General features: G+C 44.8%; 1 protein-coding gene across 1 annotated transcript in view; it reads right to left on the reverse strand.

Moving 5' to 3' along the window:
• LOC146821044 (zinc finger protein 777-like) overlaps positions 1-23,117 on the reverse strand; it is a 305,507-nt gene extending 282,390 nt beyond the window's left edge. Inside the window, exon 1 of the mRNA XM_085611977.1 lies at positions 22,984-23,117. The gene's annotated coding sequence lies outside the window, so the exon portion shown is untranslated. The remainder of the gene's footprint in view (positions 1-22,983) is intronic.
• Positions 23,118-23,497: the final 380 nt, after the last annotated feature.

Below are 23,497 nucleotides of genomic sequence, written 5' to 3' on the forward strand. Positions count from 1 at the left end.
TGGCATTGCCCCTCCCCAGACAAATATTACCAGCTATACTGGTTTTTCACGCTGACCATGTACGGGGTAAGATATTGAATTTCACCGGAAATATTTACCCTCAAAACTTTAAAATGGCATTTAAACGAGACTCTATTATAAAATACAATGCCCAAGTATTTTATATGTCTTCACCACTTCAATTGGCCCTCCTCTAGCCCTCCATGATTTAGTCTTAAGTATCACCAGGCCAGTTCTCATGATTTTGTTTTTCAAACCTTTCAACTCCAGACCATTAACTGAAATATAATCATCGAATACATTAATCAATCAATGTAAGCCTATAAGAGTTTGACTCAACCAAATCGTATCGTTAGCGCATTGTAAGTAGCTAAGATGCACCTCAGCAAGTTTTGGAGGATGGGCATTAATAGGCTCAAGGTGCTGTAGTAGATCTGACAAAAAAAGATTAAAAAGACAAGGTGCAAGTACACAGCCTTGTTTAAGGCCATAATAAGTATACATTTTTTGAGACAAAGCGAGATCGACACTTAACTTGACCTGAACCCAAGTATTGGTATAAAGGAGTATTATGGCATCCAACAACTTTCAGTGAATACCCCATCCTGCAAGTATTTTTCATAGTAATACTCGTGAAACTGAATCAAAGGCAGCTTTTAAATCTATAAAATAAATATATATATTTTGAGTTTTTAAAACAGCCCGCTCAGCTAGTAAAGTGAGGGTCAACAAATTAGTAATTGTAGATTTGCCCTTACGAAATCCTGACTGGTTAATTTGGATTATTTCCTGCAATGCTGCCCAATTTTCCAAATCAATCAATAAGCGAGAAGCAAAAACCTTAGCTTCTACATCAGTTAAGGCAATTAACGGATAATTGGCAGGACTGTCAACTGGCACGTTTTTTAAAGTTGGCTGAACAATGCTACCTTGCTAGGACACAGGGACAATATTCAATGTCAATACCTCATTAAACACTGGAGTCAACACTTCAGCCCACATATCAGCATTGGTACGGAATATGGCGTTAGGAAACCCGTTTGGGCCAGGAGCCCCATTAGATCTAAGCCGACGCAAAAATGTGGCTATTTCAATACTGTTTACAAAATCCAAGTCTTTCTCTGGATTAGAACTGTTCACTTGCTCTGTAAATGACTTACTGTTTTTCACACTATGGTGGCTCAAGTCTGGCCTATTTGTATCAAAAGTACACACACCATACAAGTTGGTAATAAACCTTATCCAATCATCCTCCATAATATTAATACTACAGGCCCTATTGCCTACCCATTTGAGTTCATTAATGATATCCTAAAAAGTTGTTATATTATTTAGTTTAGAGGCATTTAATAATCTGTGCCATAGCCCTAATTGGTAACGTGATTTCACCATTCACACTTCTTGTCTATATGACCTTCTTAGTGACTTTAGTTTATCCTTAAGAACGTAGTAAGATTGCAGATATCTATGAATAAAAACTTCCTGTGCACCTCTAGTGGCTGTTTTAATATGAATAACTTGTATGAGTAACATTTATTACGGTTGGTTTGTGATGGATTCACTTTTTCTCGATTTCGTGCTATAAATTTTCCAACCAGTAATGAGGTGAAATAGTTTCACTTATCCATCACTGATCCTACTCCTACCAGACCCTGATCCCTATCCTTTATTAGAAGTTCAGCAAACTTCATTATTTCAACTTGCTTTTCCAAGTGCCATACCAGCCTTTTCAAATTATATGAGGAATGGACAATATTTTGGAGCTCATTGGATTTGGGATTACAGTTTATTGGCAGTTGTAGTGTTAAACTCTGAGGGTTATGGCCACTTTCGAGTCGAGGAGTCACCCAGTTTATCTGGCTTGGACTTTTGGAACTACCCTTGATTTGCACAATGATGTTTCATTTAACAAAGTTAGCCCAATCTGTTGCAGATTGTTATGACACAATAGCAATACCATTGCTCACTCTACCTAAAGAATTCAATGTGACCAGATATATATTAAAGTTACCAAAGATTATCAATCCGGCATTTGGATACCGAAGTGCTAATGTTCTTATGATGTCCCACAAGGTAAACAGCTGGGTTATCTTATTTTTCCTCATACTTGGATAAACATTCAATATTATCATCATATAACAGTTATACTGTAATAGAACACATTGTATCCATGCCAACTGCCAATCAATTGCTCTTACTGTTACTCTTAATTCAGTTGCAATATAGAATGAGAGACCGCCCTTTGCTCGGCCTTGTTTATTAGAGCAGGTGGCTAGGAGATTAAATTCATTAAAGCCAAGCAATGGAGTGTCTTGCTCTCTCCATGTTTCTTGAAACATTAAGATTTCAGAGGCATTTGAAATGAGTGTATCAGGATCAGACAGCAAATTGGCTAACCCATGGACATTCCAAAAACATATTCTCAATTGTATATCATTTTCACTAGCAACAGGCAAAGTTCACTCCTTATCTCCTAAAGACGCATTTGTAAGGGTTGCTGGTAGCCATGTACAATCATCAAATGGCGTTTTATTTTTGGTTAACAATTTACAGGTGCATACTCCTTTTGATGTGTTTGTAACTAACAGACCTGTGTTGAGAACTGGTTTATTCAATGGGCCAGTTGCAACTCTGAGTAATAGAACTGACATTTTACAATCAACCTTTTTTTCAGCTCTTGGAACTACTACTTCTAAAATGTAGGGAAATTTGGAAGGGGTGCATTTCTTAATCTCAATGCCCCATGCCATGAAATATAAACTTGAATCAATAATTTTGTTTGCTATTTCATTGATAGTCCAAGTTGTAATAGTGGACTCACAAGCTGAATTTGGATGCATTTGTTTAAAGTGGACAGAAAGAAGGTATGTAGATTTAATAAATGTTAATTCAGAATTGTTGAAATGAGTTTTAGGATTGAGCTCCGATTCAAACTATCATGTATACCCCTGGATTCACATAAGGGGTAGAAAACTAATTTCAGAGCTTTAGAAAACTGATTTTCCAGCATGACCCTTGTAGGTATAGCTAGGCCTGGTTCATTGTCATTGGCTAAATAGTTATTCAAATGTCCTCCAGAAGATGATGGTCTCTGAGTGACACCAGACCTGTTCCCATCAGCCAAAAAAAGCCACAGGCATTCTCTGAATAGCACAACCTTGTGACAAGGACATAGCCTCAATATTTAGAATTGGTTCAGTCAGCATTTTTAAATTACTGTCTTTTTCTCCAAGACTATTTCCGTGAACCTGCTTGCTTTCTCACCGACTCAGAGTGCCCTATCATTTTACACAGACACAATCCCATTATTAGTACCTGGGATGCCAATAATGCTGTCAGACTCTTTTACTGCCTATTGGAAGGCTCTGTACCTGTGTCTTCAATGGGGAGTTTAGATGGTTTGTCTGGATAAAATTAGAGGGGATATCTGCACCCTTGAGAGATTGGTCCTGCCTGTGTAATTTCAGACCAGTCTGTTTGAAGCTAGAATAACAATTCCTGGGTTTAGCCGAAATAGCTATAGTTTTCTTAGCTTTATTTAGGTCCTACCACAACCTCTTTCTCGCCCTTTTCTTTAAAGGTGGGGGGGAGGGGGTCACCTTTTGTACCCTCACCTAAGGCAGTGGAATTTAAAACTTGACTTCTTACTATATTAGTGTTTCCTGTTAAAATAGGACTTTCATCTGTGTTAATGTCTAGCCCCAAACCTCCTTCCTGTCATACCCAGCTAAACCACTATCTATATATGCTGGAACATAACACTGAACATTTTGGAGCTTTGTACTCACACTAGTTGCCCCTGACCCTAAACCAATATGGGGAGGTAAAGGTAGTTCTAACTTTGGTTGTATAGCTAATTTCATCAATAAGAGACTCTACTATATTCTTAAATTCTGACACATTCTCTAAAATATGGGAACACACACATTTAATTAGTTGGTTATTAACATCAGACTGGGCTCGTACCACCAGGTTAGTTAGATTATGCAGCTTTGTGCCTATCCCCGCCACATATACTGCTAAGCTATTTGATAACCCCACCTTGAAATCAAGTTTGTTGGATTGACAATTTAATGCTTTTATTGAATTCATTCTACCCAGCAAATTTCGCCACACTCCGGTATCGGACAAATTTTGATGTATGTTGGGACTCTCTGCCACTAGCATGAGTACATCATATTTATTCAAGAATGAAAGTCTGCAGAATTCAATGAGTTGTCTTCTTAGGTCCCTGGTAAGAGCCTCTAAGGTAAAAAACAAATAGGGGGACTAAAGTTGGTTGTGAGTCAGAGAATTGGACACAAATCCCGTATGACGGGGCTAAATGGATTCATACTAGGTTTTTTATTTAGTGACTAATTTATAAACTCAACTAAATTTTCGCATTCTTAGATATAGATATTATATATTTGTTTGGCCAATATGCAATGTTGTTATTGCATATTGGCCAAACAAATAACAGATACATCACACTCACTTAGATCACTATAACGATCAGTTACAACCTGAGCTTTGCCTTCCGCCTTTAGGGGACGGATCTGTTGAAAAGGCAACATTATTTCATCTGATGCCATGTTTGATTGAAAAACTTCAAGATCAGGCTCCAAATGTATTTGGGCCTTAACCACTGTTACATGGGGGTTCCATCTTTTAATTGGGATATTTTTTGCAGTCGTTTTTAAATAGGAGGCAACGTTATCGGCAGACTGTAGCAAACAGTCAACAGTCGCATCTCCCTGGATTAATACACACCCTGCTAAAACTATTGCTGGTGAGCACAGAGTTGCTGAGGCTGGATAAAGACATCCGACTCACATTGACCTTAATCTGACCGTTAAAATAGTCCATAATACAGGACTGGGAGATCTCAGCCCTAATGTCGTTAACAGTCTTAGATGCTTGATCGGGGACAATTTTCATATATTCCATACTTGATGATATCTCAATATGGACTTGCATTTCTTCCAAACCCATCTCATTGCAGGGTGATGTAGCATTTTGGGCTTGGGCTTTCTTAACAGTCTGCCGCCTTTTTTGTGACTGTAGAGACTCTCTTAGATGGCCTGACCTCAGAGTATAATAGTCCGCCAATTACCTTCTGGGGTGCAGAAATTCAAGTTAGGCAGCGACAAATTGACCTCCTCTCCTACCACACTTAGCGATACACCAAGACTCCACGAAGACACAATGTGTTGGCTGGGTAAGGCTGGAACTCTCAGGGCCGTACACAGAGTCACAGAGATGGTATACTGTATTTATGAGTAGAGCTGACCAAAGGCTGCAGGAGCATGCACAATTAAATACAAAGTTGAAGGTTAAAATACTGCTGCCTGGCTGCCACAGGGCGGGATCTGCAGCAGCGTATTTACCCGAGCAATCAAGTGTGTAGCTGGGAGGAAAGAAAGTGATGAAGAACAGGCAGGCAAATGACTATGGTGCTGACTGTAAGTTAGCGCATGGATGTACAAGCAACTGGATCAGGGGCATGGGGTCACAGTGGCATCATTACGCCAACACCAACACAAATGGCGTCGCCACTCTTTGCGCTCTTTGCTCTCAAGCGCTTACTGCTAGCACCTACTGCCAGACAACCAAGCCAGATTAGGTGTAGATCCTACCGTTGGGTTATAGGATTACAGTTGCTGCTGTGACTGAAGCCAAATCCCAGATAAAAAAAAGGAACAGCCAGCGATCTCAGCAGGCTGTTACTTGACCGCTTCCCGGAGCCAGGGGCCTGCTTTCAGGGGCCTGCTTGGAGATGTTCTTTCTCCATCCTTCTCTTCCTTCCCCTTCCCTCCCCTCTGAACTCCTCTGGCACTAGCAAGGGCACAGTCAGTTAGCCAGGGACTGAGGAGGCTGAGGTGAGAAGACTTCAGAGGCTCCTGAGATTTCCCTGTGCAGGAGGTGGAGGTGGAGGAGTAGCGGGAGGAGGCAGCTTTATTTGGTCACTGGGCTTGATGGCCTGCCGGCCGAATTCTTTGCAGCATTCTCAGTGTAGTCCTGCGCTCCTCGCGAGCGGGACTTCCAAGATGGCGCCGCGACTAGACCGCCGGAGAACATCGTAGGCAGTCTAGTCTTTTCCCAACACAGCGCGCTGAGGCGGGAGTAGGAACTTCAAGGCAGGAAGCCGGAGAACAGCGCAGCGGTTTTGGGCGTCGCCGAGACTCTCAGGATCGAGGCAGGAGACGACACCGCAACGGAGGAAGAAGACCCCAAGAAGGCCCAAGAAGAGACCATCAAACCGCCCAGTGGCAACACGCATGAGTCCAGCCGGCCCCACGGAGAGGAGGAAGAGGGCGGCAAGACTCCGACAGCCACGACCCTGGAGGGCCGTGGCTGGAGGCAAGTACCCTTGTTTACGTTCCTCACGTTAGGCTGGTGGAGGGCAGGACTGTAGAGAACCCTTCTCTCTCTCTCCCCCCCGTCTTCTCTATCTCACAACTATTGTTTCTAGGCACTCCCATCCTCAGTACACAACACTCCCCCTCCCTTCTTGCACACAAACACACCTTGAGGGTGTCGGTGGTGGCATAGATCAGCCCGTGCCTTACTTGCTGACCGTGTTGTTCCTTTTTCTTGTCCTGAGGGAACCGGCCACCCATCGAGGCCCCTGGCGAAGAAGAGGAACCGGCTGACCGCAGTTGACAACCACTACAGCTGTCCCCCTCTCCAGAAGAGAGTCAAGGCATTTATTCTTCCCCCCCCTTTTTGAGCACACAAAGACTGAATCAGTGTCAGACGAACTCCCCTAACCTCCTTACTTGGACTGCCTCCATAGCAACCAATAAAGGAATCACGTAATCCACCAGTGTCTCTGCCTCGCTTACGCCTAATGGAAAAGGAAAGGGGGCTGGAACCACACTCAGATTCACTGGTACCGCAGCTAGAGTGCATGTATAACTCTGCGATAGACACAGGGACACTACCCTCCACCACCAGGCAGGCGTTGGTGGTATCTCTCCCTAAACCGGGCTGCTCGGTTACGGACGTAACAGGTAACAGACCCCAGTCCCTGCTCATGACTGAACACAAGATACTGAGCAAGGTCCTCTCGAGCCGCTTACTCCCATATTTGCACAAGTTAATCCACCCAGACCAATGTGGGTTTGTACCAGCGCGCAGCACTTCACTCAACATTCGGAGACTGTACCACGTTATGACAGCAACCTCCCCAGACAGATATAATGCCGGATGTATCACTCTAGACTTGAGGCAGGCATTTGACACGGTTGGATGGGACTACGTGTTTCAGGTACCCCCAGACTATCTGAAGTGGGTTGAACCGCTGTAAACAGCCCCCACCGCGAGGGCTCGCACTGGGCACCACATCTCATGGGAATACCCGACTGGCAAAGGCACCCGCCAGGGCTGGCCCTTATCTACGCTGTTGTTCGTGCTGGCCCTAGAACCGCTGGCTCTTAAAACGCGGCTGTCAGGCACGCAGACAGGCATACGTTTGGGACAGACTACACATGCCATTTCTGCATATGCAGATGATATCATATTGTATGCAAACCACCTGTCCATCGATCTCACACCTATCTCAGACATTTTCAACTCCTTTGCTCTACTCTCAGGCCTTAGCATACACAAGAGTAAGTCATATGCCTTTTTTTTCCATCGCGGGGAGCGCCCAGAGGTGATTCAGTTTAGTCCCCACTCCTTAAAGGTCACTACACACATGTTCAAATACCTAGGCATACAAGTGTACAGGACTGCACCAGACCTCATAGAGGGTAACCTAGGTAAGGCTATCAGATCTCTCTGGTCGCAGGTCACAATCTGGTCATCTCTACCATTCTCTGTGATGGGTCGAGTAGCAATCTCAAGAATGGTAGTTCTACCTAGTTTGTTATACCTCTTTACTAACTTACCGGTAGTGATCCCGACCCCGCTTCTCAACTTGCTGAACACGCTAACTGATCTGATTTGGGGAAATGCCCGTCACAGCGTGGGACTGGCAAAACTGCAACTAGACACGGATAAGGGTGGACTGGGTGCCCCAGACTTCCGTGCCTACGGCTACGTGAGTCAACAGCAATGTCTTTCATACTGGCTTGCAGGGCGGAACCTGCATGAAATAATTATACTCCCGCAGACATAGACCGAGGGGGGCTGCACACACTACTCTTACCGACAGCCAGGATACCGGCCGGTGCCCCGACACTCCTGCGTACTGCGCTTGCATATTGGAAAAAGTCCCGCGTAGCTGCCCCCCATACTCTGATACCACACCACTCTTGGGCATCCCTACCCCCACTGGCTTACTCACTAAATGACGACTTCTTACTTGGACTGAGGGCGGCATCACCACAGTGGGTGCTTTGTTTGATGAGGGCACACTCATGGACCATGGCAATTTCACCAGATGTCACGGAGTCTCAGACACATTATACCCAACACATGCTACAGTCCTACAATATGTCAAGAAGCACTGGGCCCCACAAAGTGAGGAACCCCCTCGGCATGAACTGGTCTATATGACCTACCTGATGGGAGAAGACCGCCACCTCACTAAATGGCGCTACAAAGGCATTACAGCACACACTAGAATCCCATTGGCAGATCTTCGCAATAGATGGTCCACGGACCTTAGCACTGCACTGACTGACAAAGAATGGTGCATGATCTTAGAATACCCCCCAAAAATCCCCCGTAATGCCAAATTTATGTTTATTCAATATATGATCCTACACAGGGCATATCTCACCCCACACTGGCTGCAGCGCATATTCCCGGCCACGCAACACCACTGCCCCAGATTTAAGTTGGAAGATGCTGACTTGCTTTACATGCTCTGGCGGTGTCCCGTGCTCACATCTTATTGGTCAGAAGTGGTTACGATGGTCAAATCTGCAGTTGGGATCCCTGTCCCGGACACGCCTGCTGTCTGCTTGCTGGGGCCATCTCGATGCCCCAAGGCACAGAGGGTACAGCTTCGCTTTCCAGATCTAGCACTCCTCATGGCCAAACACTCATTACGATGAGGTGGAAGTCGGTTACACCCCCATCACTCTATGGCTGGCACAGGGAGGTGGTTAGGTGGGGCAGCGCAGAAAGTGCTGCGACCCGCCAGGAGGAGGCGACTTGTCTGCGCAAAAAGATAATCTCTCTGGACTGGGACATCATACTGGAAGCTTTCAAGGCCCTCGCTCCGCCACCAGTTCTTGTAGCACGAGAATAGTGGAAGACCCACTGTTCTTGCCGCTTCCAGATAACACTGGTCACGGTACACGAGTCCTGTTGTTCTAACACCGCAACGTATGTGTATTGAAATGTTTGTTGATGGAGTGGGTACAGCTAGTGGAGCACTTTGACAATAAAAGTGGATGTGGGATGGGCCAGACAAAGTTGGGGAAGGAAGGGAGGGATGGGCTAGTTTAATTGATGCATTTCACCAACCTTCTTATCACACTGCAGCAGTCGTGAAATACAATAACAATAAGATTGGACCGCTCAGGGATACACCCGGACAATAGTGTGTGCCAAGCACGGACACAATGAGGAACGTAATTTTAATGGATACACACGGGACTACTATTGTAACCTTAATAGCAGAGAAGATGCGGTCGGTGCAGCGATGGGGAAAGGAGCAATCCTGGGCAGTATCCTTAGCCTACATGAAAGCCTTGCTTTATATTGATAAACATTAATACCTTTAAAAAAGTTGGAGAGAACTACAGTGAGGTCCACATGCCTATCCTAAAAACTATGTCTATTCTATAATTGTCAGATAACTTCCTCATCATAAAGACCATTGAGCAGTACTCATAAATTCATCCTACTACTCAGGATCATAGCAGAGTAAATTCAGGTCGCATAAAAGAGCTAGTGCCCACCGTCTGCATCCACCCGTAACAAGCATTGGCATAGCCAATAGGTCTTGCCTTTGGGACCTTGTGTTTACCCCAAGTGTAGGTCATGTCAGTTGTCAGCTATAGTTTCTGTTCCTCTCTGCCCCAAAGCTGCCCATAGAAGGCCAAGAAGTAGCCCTCTGTTAAGAGAGCAATGAAGGACGAATGTGTCCCGGGGGGCTGGCGAGCTGCTGCGAGTCTCTGCTTGGCCCTATAAACCGCCCTCTGCACGGCACTGCCCCTTCTTGCTTGGAGCCAGCCTGCAGTCGTGGGGTGTGCCCCTCAAGTCTGCAAACTAACGGCAGCACGTTTCCGGCCTACAGGCATGCTCCCTCCCTTCACTGCTCTGTGGTAACAGGCCCTGCCTGTGAGAGTTACGGCAGCACCGGCTGCATCTTCCCTCTGCCTGCTCCAAAGGCGTCACGTGAGGTCCCAAAAAACACGCTGTGCTGCTACAACATGGCCACAAGAAACAAAAATCTGCGCCCTTGATTAACTGCATTATCTGCAAACAAGAAGGCGCGCGTGAAACTGCTGTGAAACATGCCTATAATTAAAATACAATGTATGTGATAACACAGCGTTTCAGTTGCTGAATTGCTTCTCCCTACCACTGAACAGGGTGAGTCTGAGAGCGGGCCATAGAATGCCCCCCACTCCGGCCATCAATCAAACAACACATCAACAGTGTACTTCAAAGACAGGTCGCTATCCTGCGTTGCTCGATATTTCTATCAATCCTAAAGCTGCATAAGCATTTTTTTTTAATGCAAATTTATATCGCGCAAACTCGACCCGGCGGTATTGGAGCGCTTTACATGAGCAGTGGTCACGTTACACAAGGACACATTCAGGCACGGAGAGATTAAGTGAATTGCCCAGAATCACAGGATGTGGATGTGACCCCGAGGCACGAACCCTGGTTTCCAACACCAAAGTCGGCAATCTAGCTGATGGACCACATCCTTAGGAACGCACGCTGCAGGCACTTACTACTTTGCGGCGGTAACACAGACAGTGATGGGTAGGGACGGCACAGCCGAGCACCGAAGGTGAACACGCTCACATTAAAATATGCTTTTAGGGGAGATTAATTGAAATCGACTAGCGATCTGGAGGGAGGGAGGGGGTGTCTGGGAGCCGACAGAGAATTGTGATCTCGAGGGATACTTGTGCTCTGCCGCTTCGAGGCTCTGAAAGCACCAAGATGCTGAAGTCAGCAGAATTTGAAAGCAGTCACAGGAGTGAACCCTGCTTGCAAAAATAAGCAGCGACACTGGGAGAGGAATGGGGCAAGGAGCAATGCTGGGGAAGTTGTGCAGCCGAAATCTGAAAACAAGACCACAAGTGGTGCGCAATTGAAATCGACTAGCAATCTGGAGGGAGGAAGGGGGTGTCTGGGAGCTGACAAAGAATTGTGATCTCGGGGATACTTGTGATCTGCCTCTTCGAGGCTCTGAAAGCACCAAAAAGCTTAAGTCAGCAGAATTTAAATGCAGTCACAGGAGTGGACCCTGCTAGCAAAAATAAGCAGCAACACTGGGAGAGGAATGGGGCAAGGAGCAATGCTGGGGGAGTTGTGCGGCCGAAATCTGAAAACAAGTGATCTAGGGGGATACTTGTGCTCTGTCGCTTGGAGGCTCTGAAAGCACCAAGAAGCTGAAGTCGGCAGAATTTGAATGTGCAGCGTGCTGTGGGCGCATTGTGTAAATAAACATAATGAAAGAGTGGCGCGAGTGCGCGCTATAATGAATGCAGCTGGCATCGTGCCCGCCGATGAATGTTTAAGCCGAGGCAGCAGTAACCTGATCCACATGAGGAATACAGCGCTGCTGCTCGCTCCCGAGCACCCTAGGCCAGGGAACAAAGAAGGCGGGACAATCACCCGCCTTGAACCAATTGAGTGCTGTCTTTTTAATTGCGGGTTAGTAAAAAAAAAAAACCACATGCACGAGTGTGTATTCAGAGTTCCAAAGCCCTTACTAAATGCCTCACAGAGCAACGTATAAGCGCTGGCTCAGGCGAGACCTAAAAATCAATGCCCTTATGGGTATCTGATAAAGTAAACTAATAGTACCTTCCGTTTACCTCTTTCATGCTTGCAAGTGAAGAATCTGAAGTACCTGGGTTCTAGAGCTTTATAAGTGCATTCAGGCAGTGACAGATCGGGTCCTAAGTGGATATCGTGTTGCATGTTTTACTGAAGAAGGTGGGTCAAAATTTGAATCATTAGTGGATGCTTGTATTGCTTATACCTAAAATATCACTTGAAAGAATCAATTGTCTATGATCCCACTGTTATTAAATATAGACAGTCATCTGTTCATTCTCCTTAAAGGGTTTTATCGATCAACACAGTTAGGGCCGTCATCTTTTTATAACATAAGAGTTATGTAAATCCTTTCCATTACTCTGTAGCATAGAATAGTTCTGGGGCCAGAGTGACTATTAAATCCACCACAGAAATCTGTGTTTGATCCTGCGTTCACAGGACTGAATCCCAGTGAGTTCACTCAGGCCTTTATCTCTCCAAGGTCTACAAAATGAGTACCAATTAATTGAGCAACAACAAACATTTGCTACTTCAACACAAAGATACCCTTCTGAATGAGCGTGCACTTTACAAATACATGTTAAAATAAGATCTGTCAGTTGAAGTTTCAACTACCGTTTCTGTTACCTTTCATAAGGCTTCTTATTTCTGACATTCTTGTGAACTATTTGACAGGTTCTGAATACTCCTGAATTAGAATGGTTTATAAAACACATTTGTGAATGCCATTCTTATTAACAAAGAGCCTGTATTGCATCCTTCTATCTCCTCAAACACAGTTGCCTTTTGGCTGTCGTCATTCTCCAGCCATACGTGAAGTAGCCTTCATTCACCAAAAACAGTGATCTCTAAAATTTACTTAGTTTGACCTTCATTCATTAGTAACAATAAAGCCACCTTCCCAGCCTTCAGAATTGGTACAGATAAGGACTGAATATTTTCCACCTAAAAATCAAGATCTGTAAACAGCCTAAATGTCTGCTATCATTGAAAGGTTCAGACTGGTAAAATCACTGTTGTACTCAATAACATTGATATTCATGAGTCTATCACCAACTGGTAGTGGAAGTGTCAGATCTCACTGGTTATGACCAATGCCTCTCAGGGTCCCCCTTAAATAGAACGATTTACACTTGTTAAGGAGTGTGTTCCATGAAGAGCTGATGGTTCGAAAACAGACATGATAATAACCTTGAAGCCCCACCAACTTAGTATACACTCCCCCCCCCCCCCCTCCCCTCCAGACAGCAAATTGGTCAATTCTTCATTTCATCAGGACTATGGTGAAGAAGAGAGTGAATAGAAAGAGCATGAAGGAGCAACTGCCTTCAAAACTGACCTTTACCTGATTCATTGTCCTTGCAATGGAGAAGACCTTTAATAAAGTCCAAGCCTTATATTAAATACATAGGCTTTCCTATTTTCAGCACCTGCTTACAGTCTCTATGCTGCTGGTCTGTCAACTTGGGAGAGAATACCACTCCCTCCACTGACCCATATTGCAAATTAGTGGAGAGGAGGTTGGGCACTGGTTCAGTTTCCTCCTCCACTCCCTCATCAGTGACCAGTAACATGGTCATATCTGCTCTGTCATGATAGGGTTTCAATCTATTCACATGCAGGAACATATGAGGGTTCCTAAGGGTGCCAATATCAACCAAAAAGGTAACCTCACCCTTCTTTTCTAAGATTCGATAGGGCCCACTCCACTTTTCATGGAGGGCCCTGAGAGCCACAGGATCCAACACCCACACCAATTGTCCTGGAGTATAATCGGGCATAGTAGCCTGTGCCTATACCTGTGCTTCATGAGCTCCAGGCTGGCCTCCAGTTTCCTTCTTGCCTTATACATGTGCTCTGCCATTTTAGATCTGAGGCCTAGCTAATAGTCAAGCACATCGCTCTTTGCTTCTTTAAGAGGCTTCTCTAAAGACTCTCTCAGCAGGCTCAATGGCCCCCTCACAGGGTGTTCAAAGAACACCTCAAAGGGACTGAAACCAACCCCTTTCTGTGGCACCTCCCTGTAGGCAAACAGTAGGCATGTGAGAAGCACATCCCATCTCCTCCTGCATTTATCTGACAACCCATTTATCATGCCCTTAAGGGTTTTGATGAACCCTCTGTTTGTGGGTGATTGGGGGTGGTGAACTTGTAGTCGACACCATACTCATCCCACACAGCAGTCAGATAGCGTGACAGAAAGTTCATTCCCCTATCTGACACCACCTCTTTCGGAAAACCCACTTTGGTAAACACACCAAGCAGTTTTCAAGCCACTACATGAGCATCAATGATTCTGGGAAGGATTACTTCAGAGTACCCAGCAGCATGGTCCACTACCACTAAGATATATCCATTCCCTGATGCAGTAGGTGGATCCAGGGGATCAACCATGTCCATCCCCACCCTTTCAAAAGGAACCCCAACCACTGGCAGTGGTATTAGGGGAGCCTTTATCTTGCCCTGCCTTGCCACTGGCCTGACAGGTGACACAGGAACTGCAAAAGTCCTTTACCTTTTCAGACATATGGGGCCAGTAGAAATGGTTCACCAACCGGTTCCATGTCTTTGTCTGTCCCAAATGTCCTACCAAGGGCATATCATAGCCCAAAGTCTGGATGAACTCTCTATACTTCTGGGTCACCACCAACATCCTGGTGGCCCCCTCCTTGAGGTTTCTGGCCTTAGTATAAAGTTGCCCATCTTCCCAATAGATTTTGTGAAAACCACTGTGATTCCCCCGCTTCTTGCTTAGAGGCAATCCGCCTCAAGCTCTCAAGGGTGAAACGTCTCTCTGTCCCTTACTGAACTCCTCTCAGGAGGGTCCACCTGCTCCTGTCAGTTCTGCCAAATCTGACAGCTCTGGCAGGGATGGAGTCCTTCCATTAAGAGGTAAGATCCTCCCTATCAGGGTTAGATTCTTCATGCACCTCTGGAGTTCCTTGGGATGGATCACCATGCCCAGTACCCTTGTCCTTGGATGCTTGGCCCTTTGTTCCAGGGTCCAAGTGTCCAGCCCCTCCCTTATTGCTATTCTGTGACCTAGTCACAGCACATACCCATTCAGGGAGCTCCAATATTTTCATATTGAGTCCTCTCTCCACCTCTGACCACTGAGAGACTTCAAGATCATTGCCCAGTAAACACTGGACTGTTAGCACCTTAGACACAGCTACCTTCATGGGGCCTATTACACCTCCCCATTCCAAATCCACCGCAGCCAAAGCATAAGTCACCTGGTGAAACTCAACAGGTAGCAACCTCTCTGGAAGCACTAGCTCATCCAGGACCATAGTTACATTAGCCACTGCGTCTCTGATAGCCTCAACCACAGTCCCATTCACTTTAGGCCTATTCCTGTACTTGTCCATGTTTGGAGGTGAGGCAGCAAAGGTTGTGGCACCACTCTCTACCCCTACACTTGCACGGGAGCTTTTTGGCACAGACAGCATCTCCCTTTTTGTGCCCTATCTGGTTACAGTCAAAGCACTTACCCACCTTTGAGGGATCAAATAACCTACCATTCTTTTCCTGATACCCCCTCCCTTTGAATTTGGGTTGGCCCGGGCCCCACCTCCTTGTGCAGGTTTTTGTGGGTCTTTGGAGGACTCCTTCTGGTTTTGACCTTCTTTTCCCTGGGATTTCCCCTGGGGAGGGGCCTGTCCTCCTTTCTTCTGGGCACCCCCCTGGTGCTGAATGGAAACCCCTGTTGTCACCCAATCATCAGCTGCTTCTCCCAGCTCTCTGGGGTCTGTCAGCTTAGAGTCCACTAGATACTGGCGTAACTTCTCATCTGCACAATGAGTCAAAATGTGTTCTTTCAAAAATAAATCATACAATCCCTCATGTGTGTCAACAATGTTACCAACAATCCAGCCTTCCAGTGCCTTCACTGAAACATCCACAAAGTCTACCCAAGACATTGAACTCACTTTCTGGGTGCTTCTAAACTGCACCCTGTATTGCACTGGAGTTTGACCAAATATCTTGACTAAGCATGCCTTCATCTGCTGGTATGATTCTGCATCCTCCCCTCTCAGGGTCAGGAGCCTATCCCTCCCAGCTACGGGAATCAACTCCCACAGGAGTGCACCCCAATACTTAGAGTAGACCCTACTCATTCTAAGGGCCCTCTCAAAGTCTGCTAGTCACTTGTCAATGTCATCTCCCTCAGTGTACCTGGCTACTATACCCTTGGGAAGTTTGTGATCAAATCCTCCACCCCTGGACATCTCAAAATCTTCATCATTTTTACTGCCACAATATCTTTTGAATGTTTCCTCCCTCTCCCATCTCTTCTCAGCCAATTCCAGTTTCCTATGCTCCAAAGCTATCAAAGCTAATTGAGCCTCAAAGTGTCTCTCTGTAAGGAACAGTGGTGGTTCCTGAGTAAGGGACCCTTCCTACCCTCCTATCTGGAATCATATTGCTAACAGTAGAGAAAATGGAAGAGGCACCATCATCACCCTCCTCTTGGGTGAGGTGGGGGGGGAACACCTTCCATACCCCCTTGACTCTCCTCACCTACCCCAGCCCAGGCCTTGAAGCACTTAAGCAACCCTGCCTTCCTAATCTTGTGGGTAGCAGGCAGCCCCCTCAGCCTACACTGTACCATAAGATCAGTCCTTGAAATGGGACAGTTTAGCCAGGTACAGCTCAATGGTTCCCTAGTTTTGGGTCACAACAACTGGGCACAACAGACTTAGAACAATTTGGAAAAATCAAAACAATGGATTAAAAACAGTTTAGTCCAAACTTCAAAGATCAAACTCAAAAGTTTTGTTCTAAGGCAATTTAGAGGATGTTTAAACTCTTAATTCACTTTACTGAAAGGTGTACTTTTTAAACACAAGTCCTCATCCACACCGCTGAGCACCAAATGTTGGATTATTAGTAGGGGCAATTGTATATCTGCCACTAGTAATAAGGGCACTAACAAAATATAGGGCTCAGAATATGTCTTATTCCCATGCCCAACACTTGGTAGCTTGGCTGCGAGCAGGTAGGCTTAACCTCAAAAACAGGTATGTAAAGCATTTAAAAACATCAATTTAGTAAATAATTAGGAAACAATGCACAATAAAAATTCAACACCAATTTATAAAAAGGAGGAAATGTTTTTCTCTTTAAAATGACAACAAAACGACAAACCTCCAATGTAGGGAACTGGAGATATGAATTTTTAAATATTTTGCACTATATAGCACATAGAAACCTATACTACCTTATCGGGACATCTGGTCGCGTTAGACCGGGTCAAAGTTTCAGGCCGACCGTGTTGGAGCCCTGGGCAGCGACTCCTCGTGCTTGGTCGCGGTCAAAGTTTTCAACTTCTGACATAGAAACGTTTCTGGAGCTTTTCTTCCCGGGGGTCTCTCGAAGCGCTCAGCCAGTCCGAATTCGGTGACGGTTCACCGGATTTCCTTGCGACGAGCTCCTGGTCAAACTTATGGAAAAGTCCGACCTCCTGAGCATTCCAGCGGGATGAACCAAGGAGCCAGGTAGACACTCAGTTAAAGGCAGGCGGCTTGGCTTTCGCAGTTGCTCCCGGTCACCTTTTTTTTTTTCAAACTTGGAAACCTTTACGGAGCTTTTTCTTGCTGGGTCCCTCGATGTTCTTCACCAGGCCAGATTCGGTGAGGGTTCGCCAGCCTTTGATTTTGACAATTCCCGGTCAAACTCTGGAAGTAGGACCTGCGGAGCTTTTCAGCGGGACAAACCTGGATAGCAGGCCGACTTGTGGTTGAAGGCAGGCGGCTTGGCTGGCCAGGTTGAGGCGGTCCCCTTATGGAGATTTTTTCGAATGTTGCTCCAAACTCCTGGAATTCCTTTCTAAAGTTCCCCAAAGGGTCCCAGAGTGTCTCAAACTCACTCCAAGGGTCTGGAAGCTACAAGATGGTCCTTGAAAGTTAAGGACTTTAGTTCCCACAATCCACTTGAACAAAACCCTTACAAAGCCACTGGTAGTTCTCCAGGTTGAGGATTCTTGGTGGTGTTGTTCCAGGTGAGCTCTGTTAACCTGAAGCTTGCAGCACTATTTGGTCCTTTTACAGCAAGGTAGTCCACAGGGCTGTAGTTCTAGATGGTGCAGATGGTACAATCTTCAGAATGCAGGCCTTAGGAAATGCCCATTAAACTTCTCAGCATGGCCCGTCTTGCTTTCTTAAGTTTCAAGCAGCAGATCTTAGAGGCTCTGCCCCTCTCAGATTCTTATTTCAAGTTCTCTGGGTCAAGCAGGAGGTCACTCCTGTCCAAAGGGGTGTAGGGTACCGCCCCAGGGTTTGACAACTTCCTGCAGAGTGTGGCACTATTTTTTCCGAGAGTGCACCAATTCTTCCAAATTCATAATAGCTGATTTTCCAGCAGGGATAGAAGAGCTGGCTAAACACACACCTAGGATGGCTAATCGCCATAGTCTCTCCCCTTGCATCTGCTCATTCCTTCCTTAAGCCTAGCATCGGGCTGGGTTCAAAAGAGTAGAGTTGTAAATTACACTGGGGTCTTCCCCTTCCCTTGAAATCCATTGTTTAGGACTCCTCCCCCTGCTCTGGCATTCCTGTGTAACAGAACCCTGCCCTCCCAGCAGAGCTGGTTAACCCCAGGGGCTCTTTATCAGCTCTTCAAAGAAGCCTGGCAAATCCACTCAACTTTGACCAATCAGGACAGACCACTAAAAGGCTGAATCTGGGCTTGCAGACAAGAAAGTCTTATAACTTCTTGTCTGTACAGTTTAGGACAAATTCAACAATATAATATTGTTACGTTTATAAGTACCATTCTGGGAAGTCTTTGAATGGTATTTTTATCCTTCTCCTATTAAGAGTTAGTAGTTGATAACTTCTTGCCATGTTAACCTATGTGGCAGGGGATTTGCAATGGGGAAAATGACTTTGGCCCTTTCTCCAGCAACAGGGCTTACAAAAACATATTTTATAAGTACTCTGCCTATATCTTCAGAACCCCCCACCCCTGGGACACCTAGGGGAGACCATGAGGGTACCTAGTATGCCCAAAGATTGTATGTTATTCATTTTTAGGTGCCCCAAACATCAAATTCGAGTTTGGGCACAATTTACTTTTTTATAGCGGTCATGCAACACAGAGCCACTTTTAAACTAACCTCAGGCTTCAGCAGTGCACATGTGCAAGTGCAGAAAGGGCTTCTGGCCTCTACACTGCCATATCCTATTATATACTAGGGACTGAGAGGTAGTTTCAATCCCCCTGCTCCATTATATACTAGGGCGTTATAGCGTAGGTCATGCCAATCACAACCCATAGTGTACCCTAGTGTATGTAGGTATTTTCACTGTATTCTAAATGTGTCTCTTTCAGCATAGTAATGGCCCTGGGCCTGGTTAGGCAGAGCCCAGGGTCAGTCAGAGTCAGTTACCACCAGTGCCAGTCACCAAAAAGTTGGGGGTGTGCCCAGGGCACAGGATGACTTTCCAACAGATAACATTTCTCTTTACATAGAAAAGGGGGTAGGTCAATTTAGGAGTGCTTAAAATAAAAGGACTTTTTGAAAGGGTGGTCATTGGGAGGCAGTGCTATGTGGTTTATTGTGGCACCATAAAAATGTTGAAGAGGATTATTAGAACTGGGAAGTAGGTTTGTGATTCTGCATAAGCACTTCAAAAACTCTACAGTGGTTTTCAGGCCATTCCTAGAAATTTGCACTGCTCAAAATGGGTGTTTCCATGATATTTATCATCAAAATAACTTAATTCGATCCGAACAAGACCATAAAAGTACAATAGTCATAAATACTTACTTCACAGTTCACACATGTGAAAGAAAAACAATGTTATGGCAGTAAGCCGCTTATTTTTCCATAAAAAGCATAAAATTCATTTAACATGCAGAGAACTTTCTCAATAGGTCAATTGTGTCAAAAAACGAAATAAATTAAAAAATCTATACATCACATGTAAAAGATTACGAGAAACATCTTAAAAAAAAACATTCTTGAAAAGCAATGATAATGAGTACATGTCCACAATCAGCTTCTTCGATAAAAGACTACCAGCATTTACGTATCAACAAACCCCTTATCAAATAACTTTTTCAGCCGCAAGGCGAGAAAGCAAACTACGCAATATCTGGAGTGACTGCAGGTAGAATAACTCAGGTCTTGTACAAACTGCAAAACTTTCAATAGCATTAAATAGTATTAAATACATTCTTCAAGGGGTTTCATAATAACCACAAACAAACACAAAATGTAACAAATCCTGGAGAGAAAAGTACAGGGGCTTAACTTTGTACTCCACTCCATAGTTTTAAGGAAGGCTAACAGCATATGAAACTGGCTCAACCTAAATCTTGTGAGAAGAAATCTATGATGGACATTAATAGTGGTCAGCAAATACTGCTCAATCTCAAGACCTGTTTTTATTAATGCATGGCTCTGTACAGTAGGTTTCTATAGGTTCCTTCTCTGAAGACTTCCATAGTAAAAAGTTATCCCTAGTCCAGGCAATATCAACCTTAGAGAAAGTGGAGGGAGAATGACACAAAATAGGCCTACCTAACCTAATAAAAGTATCCCTAATGTAAGTGAGCCATTGAATTGACCTACACCCATCAAGCTTCAAGTAATCCTGAACAATTTCTCTTCCCAGATTATTTTCCGGCCACACCCGTATGTTAAGCAACCTGATCAGGGAGCGAAGTGCAATAAAATCTGAGTGATAGGGCAGACCTAATTCCTCATGAACCACTAAGACCAAGGTAGAGGCCTGGACCGCTAGCAGGTGCCTATAAAAGCCATTATTCATCATTTGCAGTTCCCTTAGATGAATATAGCCCCAAGTGTCACTCCCAAAACGTGGCTTCTTGGACACCCTTAGCCTGGTATATCTTAATCAGGAAATGCAATGGTTTATTAGCAATTCTAGAGGAAAAAGAAAAGATAGCAGCTAAAGTTTGAGAGAGCTAGTCTCTTAGCTTTAAGCAACGGGGCCCACATATCCCAGTTATCAAACATCACTCTTAAATAAGTATACAGCTGTACCCTCGACAAACTATTACCCTGCACGTCGAATGATCTTGATTTAGTCTTTTTAGGCCCAAACATCATTACCTGAGGTTTACAATAATAGGTGAAAAGGTCTAATTGAACCATGTAACTCACAAAACCATCTAACAAGGTCTGGAGACCTAGTGGGGTTCCAGCCAAGAAAACAGTATTGTCTGTAAATAATATTGCAGGGATTTGATGCGAACCAATTCGGGGCAGTCCACCTGCTTGTCAAGTAACCTGGCCCCCAAATCATTCATGTATGAGGTAAATAAAAAAGGGCCATTATACACCCCTGCCTAACACCCGTCTTTAAAAAAAAGGCTTGTATAAGAACCGTCCATATTAAACCAAACGACTGCCTTCATATCCCTGTACAGCTCACTAAGAAAGTAAACAATCACTGGATTAAGACCAATATCCAACAAGAGCTGCCACAACTTTGATCTATTCACATTATCAAAGGCAGAAGACAGGTCCATATACGCAACAAACAAAGAACCCAGTTTGGCCACTGTGTACTTATTGATCAGCATATAAAAATGTAAGCACTGATCACAAGTCGCCAAGCCTGGCCGAAAATCATACTGAAGATTAGATAGAACACACCCATTTTCGGCCCACGACATGGCCCTCTCTAAGATCACCCTGCCCATTATCTTGAGTCAAACAAAGAGATGGGCCTATAACAAGATGGGAACTTCCCTTGAACCTTTTTGTGTACACGGATAATAATGGACTCAGTCCATTAACATGGTGAACCAGCATGCACAATCAAATTAAATAGCTGGGTCAAAATCAAGGTCTACAAACTCGACTATTTAAACAGGTCAGCAGGGATCCCGTCAGTACCAGGAGCCTTACGACTTGTCATACATGCTATTGATAATTCAAACTCCTCTACCGTGAAAGTTAAATGACCTTGTTGCAATGCTACCACAGGGGGTTCATATAAGGAACCCTGATCCTCTGAATCATAAATACCTTCAAAATGCGCAATCCAATTCTCAGGTGATATATGGGAGGAGGTAGTATGGCCATTAACTACTTACACTAAAAAGGGGCAATTAACTTTTCCCCAAAATTTAGCACTGTCAGCCTTTATAGCTGCCTCAACCTGATTGGACCAGGCCTCTTCCCTGAACTCCATTTTCCTCCTCTTTATTGCTTTTTTATATAAAGCACGTCTAGATGAAATTTAACCCAGATCTTTTGGTTGGGCTTTGATTTTTATCACATTAAGTAGACATAGGACCCTTATTTAAAACAAGATAGTGTCACTCAAAATGTCACTCATAACGCACTGAAAACTTAGTAGCTATGCACTTTTCAAGACCATGTTATGTAGGACCACAAAGCCAAAGGATGCATTAGTAGGATGATACGATCTAAGTTGCACCAGTGCCCATAGTGGGATGATAGGATCTAAGTTGCACCAGTGCCCAGCGTGCACACTGCTCGCCTGGCTCAGCTATTGCGGTCTCCATTGTGGCACCTTAAGCAGGCTCCACCCTCGCCGTCATATGAACAAATAAGAAGTAGCAGGTGAAGTTACGGAGGTTTATTCGAGAAGGTTAAATAGATCTAGCAAGAGATTTGTCTCGGCCAGTAATACATGGCCCCAAATCGTCACCTTCAAAATCCCGACACCGCAAATTTCCACACACGTGCCCAGACTTCGTCCTCAAACATGCTGCAACTACATACGAATGAAAGTACCTTCACAAAAATCGAATCTGGACCTTGGCGTCTCTGCATGTACTTGAATAGCCAATTTTTTTGGCAGATTTATATAGCACGAACTGGACCCGAAGGTATTGGAGCGCTTTACATGAGCACCAGTTACGTTACACAGAGACACATTCATTTTTGGTAGGCACGCGGATATTAAATGATTTGCCCCAGACTCACAGGATGCTGATCATACGCCCTAACATAATTTCCCAGCTCCAAGGTCCCTCTAGCCAATTATACGCCTTAGGAGAATTAAGGCTGTCGCGTGGGCTATAACCGTTTTTTTGCACAACCTGGCTCCTACGCATTACTATGCTCACCTTGTCGAAATTGCGCTGTAGTCCTGATCAAGTATAAATTTGCTAGGTCAAATAAACGTTAGTTGCTGCAACTCAGAAAAGGGTACTTTTAACGTGTTAGCACGGCTTCTTCTTCCTGTGAACAGGAATAGGAAACGGAAGGAACAAGAACGACATTTAAGGTCATTTCACTTGTTCAATGCACAGGTACAGCTCTCGAGACACTTATCATCGAAACCTGCTCCTTGCAGATACGCTGTAGCGAATGGTCAGCTTCCGGTTCCGTATGTCGGAACTATTTGTCTCTCCATGCCATAACTACTCTAGTGGTCATGCGCACAATCATAGGTATGCCCGTTAGAAGTGCCGTAAAAGTATTTTCAAGCTCCCCGTATATTCTAAAGTCGGCAGAGTGTCGAGTTGCACCCTGAAGACAGCGCTGTCATTGTTTACCTCAGGATTGTGACTAGCTTCAATCTTGCCCGTTAGTGTATTTATAATGCTCGGAAATAGTGACGTGTGAGAAACACAAGTA

This window comes from Triturus cristatus, chromosome 6, assembly GCF_964204655.1.
Source record: "Triturus cristatus chromosome 6, aTriCri1.1, whole genome shotgun sequence".
NCBI lineage: Eukaryota > Metazoa > Chordata > Amphibia > Caudata > Salamandridae > Triturus > Triturus cristatus.